At 35.6% G+C, this 13,357-nt stretch overlaps 2 non-coding genes across 2 annotated transcripts; both read left to right on the top strand.

Annotated features, from left to right (window-relative positions):
• Nucleotides 1–4,908: 4,908 nt before the first annotated feature.
• TRNAL-CAA (transfer RNA leucine (anticodon CAA)) lies at nt 4,909–5,023 on the top strand. Its single transcript has 2 exons — nt 4,909–4,946; nt 4,978–5,023. It is a non-coding gene; the product is annotated as a tRNA-Leu (tRNA).
• A 7,786-nt stretch (nt 5,024–12,809) lies between these two features.
• Nucleotides 12,810–12,924, top strand: TRNAL-CAA (transfer RNA leucine (anticodon CAA)). Its single transcript has 2 exons — nt 12,810–12,847; nt 12,879–12,924. It is a non-coding gene; the product is annotated as a tRNA-Leu (tRNA).
• Nucleotides 12,925–13,357: the final 433 nt, after the last annotated feature.

Consider the following 13,357-nt stretch of genomic DNA (forward strand, 5'->3'; position numbering starts at 1 on the left):
GTAAAAAAGCACACACCCAGAACATTTTAAAAAGCAATTGGTTATTTCCTTTTAAGGGTTAGATATATAAAATCATGCAATTATTGCAACATCCTGTGTAAATAAAGGCATAAATCCTTGGAAGAGAATTTTTCTCGATTAAGTCCTGCTTTGAAATGAAAATTCTAAGGAAACATAAAAAAATAAGGTTAATATCATATTCATATTCTAAATATTATTACTGATGCAGATTTTAATTTTCATTAAAAAATACAGTTCTACTATTTCTACTTCTACAAACACTCTATATATACTGTATGACTATGTATATATCCACAAACCATAAAACTACAGGATTATACTCTATAACTCACTAATTGTATAACACTGTTACACAATATATATTACTTTTTCTAGCCAATTCCTACACCCATACTTATTTCTCTGCAAAAAATATCCTGAAAGGTTCTTGCCATTTTAAAGCTGATAGATTCTTGGAGCAGAGTATTCAGTTTACAGGCCATGATGTCACTCACCACCTGTTTCTGTCTGTTAAATTCGGCCATCTTTGTTACAGAAAGAAAATCAGAACTCATCATTTTTCTTAATTCAATTTGTGTCTTTTCGGTGTTCTTTTGCATCATTCCATATGGCTTATAACAAACATGTGATCTCCTTTGTACTTCATATATTTGGGGAAAACTCATTTTAGAAGGTTTTGCTAATACAGGCTTCTGATAAGATTTTACTCTGCCTGTCTTTCCAAAATTAGCACAATTTACTTTCCTTTCACGATTCTCGTGTTTCCTGGCAAAATCAAGAAATTGCGCACATTCAAACAAAGAATCTTTTTGTGACGCAATAACACGAGATGCAGGATTTAGAAACCAAAATTTGCTTACAAAACTCCTTATGAGGGACGGTGTTTTGACATTCTCACTCAGCATTCTATACAAACGTTCATATATGGACATGAACGTAAAAATACATTCCTTCCGACCAATCCTTAATTTTTGAAGAATATCAATATCTGGATGATTTTCATTTGATGAACAAAAAATGAGAATTTTTAATCTGTCCTTATCAGTTAAATTCTCATGTGTCTCACCAGATAACTTTAAAGACAATCTCCTAGCAAAATTTACAGGGATCCACATTTTGAACAACTGATTCTTCTCCTCGTTAGATAAATCAAAGTTATCAGTACAACTTTCAAAGATCTCAGAGTTTCTATAAACATCTATTTTGTTGTCATAAGCAGGAATTATTTGGCATATCTTTATCAAATTCTTCCTCACGCTACTTCGGATTTGGGCCTGTGAGTCTTCTATTTTTAGTGGTACGTCTTTCCCTTGTACGTCCTCTACGTCAGTTCTGAAGTCTCCTCCTACTTCTCCATCTTGTTCCACGTCTGCAAGGTCACCTTCAATGACTGCTACTTGTAACTGTTTCTCCACATTACAGTGAATCTCGGGAATATCACTATCCTCTACACAATCATTTTTAGATTTCTCTGACATAGATCTATGAAATATATCTACCATCTGTAGAATATTTTTTAATCTCTCTCTTTCTCTATTGAAAAACTTAGAATCTAACCTCTGATTCTCGAGTTCACACTCGGCATATAAACTTAACCATAAAACTTCTGAATTAGAATTGTCTACAGACTTAAATTTCAATTTACTCTGCTTAGCAAGACAATTAATGACATCCATTTTATCTTACCTTGAAATGTCTCAGCTCCTTTGATGGACAACGCTGGGTTCCTGTCTTCACACGTCTGGCTTAGGTCTGGTACTTTTGGCACTTGTAGTACTTCTCAATCTATCTGGTACTTCTTACTTCTAGGTTCTATGTGATTCTTGTAAGTAGTGGAATTCCCGATAACTTGCACATATGATTTGACGTTAGCAAAGTCCAATCCCCCGTGTGTGCAAGTTGAGGGAAATCCGCAAAAAAGTACAAAAATTCAGATCTGGCTGGCTCTCCAATGTAAAATAATGCATATCCTGTAAAATACTCAGGACTAGTTACCAGATAAAAATATAGTGGTTTATTTGGTTTCTTCCATCAAAGAAAGGTTATTACAGAAAAACAGGTGAATAAAAATAGGTGAAAGAGAAATTGTCCATTAGATCATGCTCTGAGATCCCAAATGGCAAAAGCAACATGTATTCTTCTTCTCTCCGAGATCCTGAATAGCAAATGGCTGCTGTGTCTCAGTTCGGCTTCTCACATCGCCGTCAAGTAATATACCAGCTGTTATGTCATGTCATCTTGCGTCTGTCTCTCATGATGGTGAGGGAAGAAGAGGAGCGACCTCTACAGTTAGCCATGAATTATATATGTCTCCTAAAGCACGTGGTCTCTACATATATGGAGCTGTCTTTCTACCATGAGCCAAGCTTAAAAATAGCCTATGTCATGTAAGCTAAAGCATTCTACAGAACTGGGTCTTATAAGAAATTAACGGATCATTAATATTTAACACTCTCTCTCTCTCTCTCTCTCTCTCCACAATTACCATCTTCAGAATCAAAATGTGATCACATTGTCTTTATATTTTCTTGGTAAATTCAAGCAAAATTCCTCCTTAGTTAACGATGCTTGCATTCGTGCTCCATGGTGCAGATTAATATTCTCACATTCTAGAATGTTACCTACTCTGATTACTATGGCACGCTTACATCTCTGTCTCTCAGCATGTGTATACATTTTTTCCAAAAAAGCACATGGAAACAGACTACCACAACTGGACTCAAACACTCAATGTTCTGATCTGAAGTCAGGCCCTTGCATTCATGCTCCCATGGTCCAGAATAACATTCTCACATTCTAGAAAATTACCTAGTCTGATGACTATGACACGCTAACATCTCTGTCTCTCAGCATGTGTATAAATTTTTGATCTAAAGAAAGACACCTTACCCATTCTCTCTCTTAATCTATCTTTCTATCTCTCTCTCTCTCTCCACAATTACCATCTTCAGAATCAAAATGTGATCACATTGTCTTTATATTTTCTTGGTAAATTCAAGCTTAATTCCTCCTTAGCTAACGATGCTTGCATTCATGCTCCATGGTGCAGAATAACATTCTCACATTCTAGAATCTTACCTACTCTGATTACTATAGCACGCTTACATCTTTGTCTCTCAGCATGTGTATACATTTTTTCCAAAAAGCACATTCAAACAGACTACCTCAACTGGACTCAAACACTCAATGTTCTGATCTGAAGTCAGGCCCTTGCATTCATGCTCCCATGGTCCAGAACAACATTTACACATTCTAGAATCTTACCTAGTCTGATGACTATGACACGCTAACATCTCTGTCTCTCAGCATGTGTATAAATTTTTGATCTAAAGAAAGACACCTTACCCATTCTCTCTCTTAATCTATCTTTCTATCTCTCTCTCTCTCCACAATTACCATCTTCAGAATCAAAATGTGATCACATTGTCTTTATATTTTCTTGGTAAATTCAAGCAAAATTCCTCCTTAGTTAACGATGCTTGCATTCGTGCTCCATGGTGCAGATTAATATTCTCACATTCTAGAATGTTACCTACTCTGATTACTATGGCACGCTTACATCTCTGTCTCTCAGCATGTGTATACATTTTTTCCAAAAAAGCACATGGAAACAGACTACCACAACTGGACTCAAACACTCAATGTTCTGATCTGAAGTCAGGCCCTTGCATTCATGCTCCCATGGTCCAGAATAACATTCTCACATTCTAGAAAATTACCTAGTCTGATGACTATGACACGCTAACATCTCTGTCTCTCAGCATGTGTATAAATTTTTGATCTAAAGAAAGACACCTTACCCATTCTCTCTCTTAATCTATCTTTCTATCTCTCTCTCTCTCTCCACAATTACCATCTTCAGAATCAAAATGTGATCACATTGTCTTTATATTTTCTTGGTAAATTCAAGCTTAATTCCTCCTTAGCTAACGATGCTTGCATTCATGCTCCATGGTGCAGAATAACATTCTCACATTCTAGAATCTTACCTACTCTGATTACTATAGCACGCTTACATCTTTGTCTCTCAGCATGTGTATACATTTTTTCCAAAAAGCACATTCAAACAGACTACCTCAACTGGACTCAAACACTCAATGTTCTGATCTGAAGTCAGGCCCTTGCATTCATGCTCCCATGGTCCAGAACAACATTTACACATTCTAGAATCTTACCTAGTCTGATGACTATGACACGCTAACATCTCTGTCTCTCAGCATGTGTACAAATTTTTGATCTAAAGAAAGACACCTTACCCATTCTCTCTCTTAATCTATCTTTCTATCTCTCTCTCTCTCCACAATTACCATCTTCAGAATCAAAATGTGATCACATTGTCTTTATATTTTCTTGGTAAATTCAAGCTTAATTCCTCCTTAGCTAACGATGCTTGCATTCATGCTCCATGGTGCAGAATAACATTCTCACATTCTAGAATCTTACCTACTCTGATTACTATAGCACGCTTATATCTTTGTCTCTCAGCATGTGTATACATTTTTTCCAAAAATCACATGGAAACAGACTACCACAACTGGACTCAACCTCTCATTGTTCTGATATGAAGTCAGACCCTTGCATTCATGCTCCCATGGTCCAGAACAGCTTTCTTATATTCTAGAATCTTACCTAGTCTGATGACTATGACACGCTAACATCTCTGTCTCTCAACATGTGTATAAATGTTTGATCTAAAGAAAGACACCTTACCCATTCTCTCTCTCTCAATCTATCTTTCTATCTCTCTCTTTCTCTCTCTTTCTCCAAAATTTCCATCTTCAAAATCACAACGTGATGGCATTGTCTTTATATTTTCTTGGTAAATTCTAGCTAAATTCCTCCTTAGTTAACCGAATGGGAATAGCTGTAGCACCCACAATGCAGTTGGTCAGGATGGCCGAGTGGTCTAAGGCGCCAGACTCAAGAATGATTTCTTTCCCCACACAGAGCTGGGTTTTCTGGTCTCCAAATGGAGGCGTGGGTTCAAATCCCACTTCTGACAGCTGCTTTTTGTGTCCTTACTTTTCTACAACTGACCCTTCTTTCTAAACTGTCATATAACCCTCTCAGCATCTGTACATTTTTTTCTAAAAGCATGTGGAGAGAGACTGCTACGACCATGAAGGGATGATAACCCTCAATCTTTTGACCCAAAGTAAGACGCCTTTTCCATAGGCCACTTGCTCTTCAGATTGGCGCATGAGGCTTTCATAACAACCGATCACTACATTTAAATTTTTTTCAAAAAGAGTGCAGAAAGACAATGCCACAAACACGAAAGGACTTGAAACCTCAAACTTCTGATCCAAAGTCAGACACTTTATTCATTAGGCCAAACAGTCTTTTGAACGGCACATGATGGTTGAGTACGTGGTCCCTTGGTCTAGAATAAGAATAAACTTTTTAAAAAAAAACACGTGGAAACTGACTGCCATGTCGGGACCCGAACCCTCAAAACCCTGATCTTAAGCCTGATGGCATCTTACCCATTGATGTATTCTCTCTCTCTCTCTCTCTCTCTCTCTCTCTCTCTCTCTCTCTCTCTCTCTCTCTGTAAAATAATGCATATCCTGTAAAATACTCAGGACTAGTTACCAGATAAAAATATAGTGGTTTATTTGGTTTCTTCCATCAAAGAAAGGTTATTACAGAAAAACAGGTGAATAAAAATAGGTGAAAGAGAAATTGTCCATTAGATCATGCTCTGAGATCCCAAATGGCAAAAGCAACATGTATTCTTCTTCTCTCCGAGATCCTGAATAGCAAATGGCTGCTGTGTCTCAGTTCGGCTTCTCACATCGCCGTCAAGTAATATACCAGCTGTTATGTCATGTCATCTTGCGTCTGTCTCTCATGATGGTGAGGGAAGAAGAGGAGCGACCTCTACAGTTAGCCATGAATTATATATGTCTCCTAAAGCACGTGGTCTCTACATATATGGAGCTGTCTTTCTACCATGAGCCAAGCTTAAAAATAGCCTATGTCATGTAAGCTAAAGCATTCTACAGAACTGGGTCTTATAAGAAATTAACGGATTATTAATATTTAACAATTCCCCCTTTTGAGGGAGACAGACATTAATTGGAACCCTCAAATATAACGATCTTTTTTCTTCTTTTCTTCTTCTTTGACAAAATAATTTAATATCAATAATAATAATAATAATAATAATAATATTAGATTACCGTTATAAGTACTCAATGACATAATTGATGTGAATTCATGTTATGGTAAGCCGTGAACAATATTCATATAAAATATGTATAATTATACTTCCCTAAGTCTAAATTGAAGCATCTCAGGTCCAGTCATCATCATCTGATGTCATCTGGTCTTCATTTTGATGTCTTCTGTCTTCTTCTTGGTTCTTTTAAAAATACAGTTTTCTTATAGCATATAGATGTTGTAGGAATTGTGTGGTGTATCAAATCAAAGTCCATAAATTCAAATGTTGATAAGAAACAAAGTCTATAGATGAAATGCAGCTTTAATATCTGTGCAGTGTCATCTTTAAAAACCTGGGCTTACATTGGCTCGCCTTGGATATTCTGGAATCCTCCATCGGTACTGGTCTTTGAACAGGTGTGACGTCTTTGGTCAGCAAAGCAAGGGTTAAAATGACTCTTCCTTGCTAAACATAGCACCATAACCAGTCCTTGTCCTAATGCACAGGACATATGTCAGGGTTGTAGCTTCCTGATAATTACCTTCATTGTTCACCAGCTTTCATCGAAGCTTTTCAGGTGATTGAAAACCTCTGGAACTTGATAAGAACGTGATAACACAGTTCATCTCAGCATCATAGGATCATCGTCCTCTGGTTGTCAGGTTAGACACTTTAATTGTGACTGTCGGTGGTGGATACTGCACTTGTGACTGTCAGTGGTGGATACTGCACTTGTAATTAACACAGTCTATTACTCAGTAATCATAGCTTTGTTACCTTCTGGGATTTCTGGATCGCGGCATTCTTCTTCTTGCAACTGATAAAAATCAATGAAGTTTAGAAATGTGAAAAGTCTTTATTAACATAATTTCAGTATCTTGCTTGAAGTCTTCATTCCCTATTCTATACCAAATCTGGTAATTTCCCTATCCCATAATATCACAGCGTACCATAGCAATCAGTAATATCCATATAATTATTATCAGAATTTGTACTGTATATGGATTTCAATATTTGAAATAATAAACCAATAATAAGTGATAATACATTATTATCCATTTTTTTCATGTGAACATTTTTATGTCATAGGTGTAATTACCTTTTTCAACCCATAGGTGTCACTGTGTTTTATGTAACCAGTGTTATCATCTTTATTAATAAGGAATATATTCATTATACTAATAATATGTAGGAATGTAAAGCCATGAACCAAAATAAGAATATATGAGTGAGCGAATGAATGAATAAAAGAATTGTTGCATATAACTCAGAAGTGAAACATTTTCTTAGTAATAGAACCATATAATTGCTATATTTAATGAAGCAATATTCTCAGTAGATATTACTTTACTAAATATTGGTGAAAGAATTAAAAATAATGAAAAATAAGAATAAAAATAAAAATAAGAATAAGGCCTTTATGTTGATGCAGTGTAGTTATGTCTTCAGTAACATACACCCTTAATATTTCCATGATCTGGATTATTTCATAATTGTCATAAACTTGTGTTATCAAAATATTCAAATCATGCAACTTTGCATGTAATTCCTCTTAGTGTAAAGAAATGACTCTTTATAATACTTGTTATTATACCCAATACTTATACCATTGTACCTTATTAATATTTTTTCCTATTAAAATGTGTGAAGAAGAAGTATTAATCAAATGTGATTATGTAGTCAGGATAAAAAACATATTTCCCCCTTAATACCAAAAAATATTGTTTCATGAAATAATTCATTTATCAAAACCAAAATTAAAAATAATTAATGTATAAATTATGTGAATTTATACTTGCTTATACCATTATTTGTCTGAAGATGTGTAACCATCAAAATTAATTTGAATATCATAAAATTATCCTTTGGAAAAATTAATTTAAATGTAGTTTAAGATTAACACACTTGGACAGAGAAGGAAGGTCCACTATTCCCAGATGCAGCTGGTGAATACCAGGCTCTGTGCTGGTGCCTGTTTAAAAGAGCTAAAGCTGATAAGGAAAGAATAGATTTTCTTCCTAAACTATTTTCTATTTTGTTGTGCGATTGCACTTATCCACAATTAACTAAATCAAGAAATAATAATTACTATAGAAATATAGAAATATATGTTTGTATAGATAATATTTCATTATGTATCTTAATATTCTAATAATTTCCTAAAGATAAAAGCTTTGGGGGTTTTTTTTTTTTTTTTCTTTCTCTCATGCATTCAGGATCCTGAGGTCTCACAAACGTATCACATTACTCGCTCAGCAGCTGCTCATACACTCAGTCACTGTCACTCAGACTGTGTCACATATTAACTTTATACCTCACATATGAAAGTGTGATGAATACACGTATTTTAACCCAAATTATCCTAATTATCAATGCATTGTAAACTATTTCAATTTAGTCTCTTAATATTTCTTTGAATATTCCCCAAATACACATGACATAAATATATGTATATAGCTATACTTGACATTTAGGCCTGGAAAAAAAATTCCATTGCTTTGCAAAAGTTGAGACCCCCTTTAAAATTCTTTTCCTAAGGAACAGGGACATAGTATACTGGTATACTTGTATTATTAGAACAAGGTTCAAATTCCCCTGCTGTGGTTGTCATTCAAACCATGCAGTAAAAAAGCACACACCCAGAACATTTTAAAAAGCAATTGGTTATTTCCTTTTAAGGGTTAGATATATAAAATCATGCAATTATTGCAACATCCTGTGTAAATAAAGGCATAAATCCTTGGAAGAGAATTTTTCTCGATTAAGTCCTGCTTTGAAATGAAAATTCTAAGGAAACATAAAAAAATAAGGTTAATATCATATTCATATTCTAAATATTATTACTGATGTAGATTTTAATTTTCATTAAAAAATATAGTTCTACTATTTCTACTTCTACAAACACTCTATATATACTGTATGACTATGTATATATCCACAAACCATAAAACTACAGGATTATACTCTATAACTCACTAATTGTATAACACTGTTACACAATATATATTACTTTTTCTAGCCAATTCCTACACCCATACTTATTTCTCTGCAAAAAATATCCTGAAAGGTTCTTGCCATTTTAAAGCTGATAGATTCTTGGAGCAGAGTATTCAGTTTACAGGCCATGATGTCACTCACCACCTGTTTCTGTCTGTTAAATTCGGCCATCTTTGTTACAGAAAGAAAATCAGAACTCATCATTTTTCTTAATTCAATTTGTGTCTTTTCGGTGTTCTTTTGCATCATTCCATATGGCTTATAACAAACATGTGATCTCCTTTGTACTTCATATATTTGGGGAAAACTCATTTTAGAAGGTTTTGCTAATACAGGCTTCTGATAAGATTTTACTCTGCCTGTCTTTCCAAAATTAGCACAATTTACTTTCCTTTCACGATTCTCGTGTTTCCTGGCAAAATCAAGAAATTGCGCACATTCAAACAAAGAATCTTTTTGTGACGCAATAACACGAGATGCAGGATTTAGAAACCAAAATTTGCTTACAAAACTCCTTATGAGGGACGGTGTTTTGACATTCTCACTCAGCATTCTATACAAACGTTCATATATGGACATGAACGTAAAAATACATTCCTTCCGACCAATCCTTAATTTTTGAAGAATATCAATATCTGGATGATTTTCATTTGATGAACAAAAAATGAGAATTTTTAATCTGTCCTTATCAGTTAAATTCTCATGTGTCTCACCAGATAACTTTAAAGACAATCTCCTAGCAAAATTTACAGGGATCCACATTTTGAACAACTGATTCTTCTCCTCGTTAGATAAATCAAAGTTATCAGTACAACTTTCAAAGATCTCAGAGTTTCTATAAACATCTATTTTGTTGTCATAAGCAGGAATTATTTGGCATATCTTTATCAAATTCTTCCTCACGCTACTTCGGATTTGGGCCTGTGAGTCTTCTATTTTTAGTGGTACGTCTTTCCCTTGTACGTCCTCTACGTCAGTTCTGAAGTCTCCTCCTACTTCTCCATCTTGTTCCACGTCTGCAAGGTCACCTTCAATGACTGCTACTTGTAACTGTTTCTCCACATTACAGTGAATCTCGGGAATATCACTATCCTCTACACAATCATTTTTAGATTTCTCTGACATAGATCTATGAAATATATCTACCATCTGTAGAATATTTTTTAATCTCTCTCTTTCTCTATTGAAAAACTTAGAATCTAACCTCTGATTCTCGAGTTCACACTCGGCATATAAACTTAACCATAAAACTTCTGAATTAGAATTGTCTACAGACTTAAATTTCAATTTACTCTGCTTAGCAAGACAATTAATGACATCCATTTTATCTTACCTTGAAATGTCTCAGCTCCTTTGATGGACAACGCTGGGTTCCTGTCTTCACACGTCTGGCTTAGGTCTGGTACTTTTGGCACTTGTAGTACTTCTCAATCTATCTGGTACTTCTTACTTCTAGGTTCTATGTGATTCTTGTAAGTAGTGGAATTCCCGATAACTTGCACATATGATTTGACGTTAGCAAAGTCCAATCCCCCGTGTGTGCAAGTTGAGGGAAATCCGCAAAAAAGTACAAAAATTCAGATCTGGCTGGCTCTCCAATGTAAAATAATGCATATCCTGTAAAATACTCAGGACTAGTTACCAGATAAAAATATAGTGGTTTATTTGGTTTCTTCCATCAAAGAAAGGTTATTACAGAAAAACAGGTGAATAAAAATAGGTGAAAGAGAAATTGTCCATTAGATCATGCTCTGAGATCCCAAATGGCAAAAGCAACATGTATTCTTCTTCTCTCCGAGATCCTGAATAGCAAATGGCTGCTGTGTCTCAGTTCGGCTTCTCACATCGCCGTCAAGTAATATACCAGCTGTTATGTCATGTCATCTTGCGTCTGTCTCTCATGATGGTGAGGGAAGAAGAGGAGCGACCTCTACAGTTAGCCATGAATTATATATGTCTCCTAAAGCACGTGGTCTCTACATATATGGAGCTGTCTTTCTACCATGAGCCAAGCTTAAAAATAGCCTATGTCATGTAAGCTAAAGCATTCTACAGAACTGGGTCTTATAAGAAATTAACGGATCATTAATATTTAACACTCTCTCTCTCTCTCTCTCTCTCTCCACAATTACCATCTTCAGAATCAAAATGTGATCACATTGTCTTTATATTTTCTTGGTAAATTCAAGCAAAATTCCTCCTTAGTTAACGATGCTTGCATTCGTGCTCCATGGTGCAGATTAATATTCTCACATTCTAGAATGTTACCTACTCTGATTACTATGGCACGCTTACATCTCTGTCTCTCAGCATGTGTATACATTTTTTCCAAAAAAGCACATGGAAACAGACTACCACAACTGGACTCAAACACTCAATGTTCTGATCTGAAGTCAGGCCCTTGCATTCATGCTCCCATGGTCCAGAATAACATTCTCACATTCTAGAAAATTACCTAGTCTGATGACTATGACACGCTAACATCTCTGTCTCTCAGCATGTGTATAAATTTTTGATCTAAAGAAAGACACCTTACCCATTCTCTCTCTTAATCTATCTTTCTATCTCTCTCTCTCTCTCTCCACAATTACCATCTTCAGAATCAAAATGTGATCACATTGTCTTTATATTTTCTTGGTAAATTCAAGCTTAATTCCTCCTTAGCTAACGATGCTTGCATTCATGCTCCATGGTGCAGAATAACATTCTCACATTCTAGAATCTTACCTACTCTGATTACTATAGCACGCTTACATCTTTGTCTCTCAGCATGTGTATACATTTTTTCCAAAAAGCACATTCAAACAGACTACCTCAACTGGACTCAAACACTCAATGTTCTCATGTGAAGTCAGGCCCTTGCATTCATGCTCCCATGGTCCAGAACAACATTTACACATTCTAGAATATTACCTAGTCTGATGACTATGACACGCTAACATCTCTGTCTCTCAGCATGTGTATAAATTTTTGATCTAAAGAAAGACACCTTACCCATTCTCTCTCTTAATCTATCTTTCTATCTCTCTCTCTCTCCACAATTACCATCTTCAGAATCAAAATGTGATCACATTGTCTTTATATTTTCTTGGTAAATTCAAGCTTAATTCCTCCTTAGGTAACGATGCTTGCATTCATGCTCCATGGTGCAGAATAACATTCTCACATTCTAGAATCTTACCTACTCTGATTACTATAGCACGCTTATATCTTTGTCTCTCAGCATGTGTATACATTTTTTCCAAAAATCACATGTAAACAGACTACCACAACTGGACTCAACCTCTCATTGTTCTGATATGAAGTCAGACCCTTGCATTCATGCTCCCATGGTCCAGAACAGCTTTCTTATATTCTAGAATCTTACCTAGTCTGATGACTATGACACGCTAACATCTCTGTCTCTCAACATGTGTATAAATGTTTGATCTAAAGAAAGACACCTTACCCATTCTCTCTCTCTCAATCTATCTTTCTATCTCTCTCTTTCTCTCTCTTTCTCCAAAATTTCCATCTTCAAAATCACAACGTGATGGCATTGTCTTTATATTTTCTTGGTAAATTCTAGCTAAATTCCTCCTTAGTTAACCGAATGGGAATAGCTGTAGCACCCACAATGCAGTTGGTCAGGATGGCCGAGTGGTCTAAGGCGCCAGACTCAAGAATGATTTCTTTCCCCACACAGAGCTGGGTTTTCTGGTCTCCAAATGGAGGCGTGGGTTCAAATCCCACTTCTGACAGCTGCTTTTTGTGTCCTTACTTTTCTACAACTGACCCTTCTTTCTAAACTGTCATATAACCCTCTCAGCATCTGTACATTTTTTTCTAAAAGCATGTGGAGAGAGACTGCTACGACCATGAAGGGATGATAACCCTCAATCTTTTGACCCAAAGTAAGACGCCTTTTCCATAGGCCACTTGCTCTTCAGATTGGCGCATGAGGCTTTCATAACAACCGATCACTACATTTAAATTTTTTTCAAAAAGAGTGCAGAAAGACAATGCCACAAACACGAAAGGACTTGAAACCTCAAACTTCTGATCCAAAGTCAGACACTTTATTCATTAGGCCAAACAGTCTTTTGAACGGCACATGATGGTTGAGTACGTGGTCCCTTGGTCTAGAATAAGAATAAACTTTTTAAAAAAAAACACGTGGAAACTGACTGCCAT

Source organism: Dendrobates tinctorius, unplaced genomic scaffold, assembly GCF_039654945.1.
Source record: "Dendrobates tinctorius isolate UK_male_01 unplaced genomic scaffold, ASM3965494v1 ptg000702l, whole genome shotgun sequence".
Lineage (NCBI taxonomy): Eukaryota > Metazoa > Chordata > Amphibia > Anura > Dendrobatidae > Dendrobates > Dendrobates tinctorius.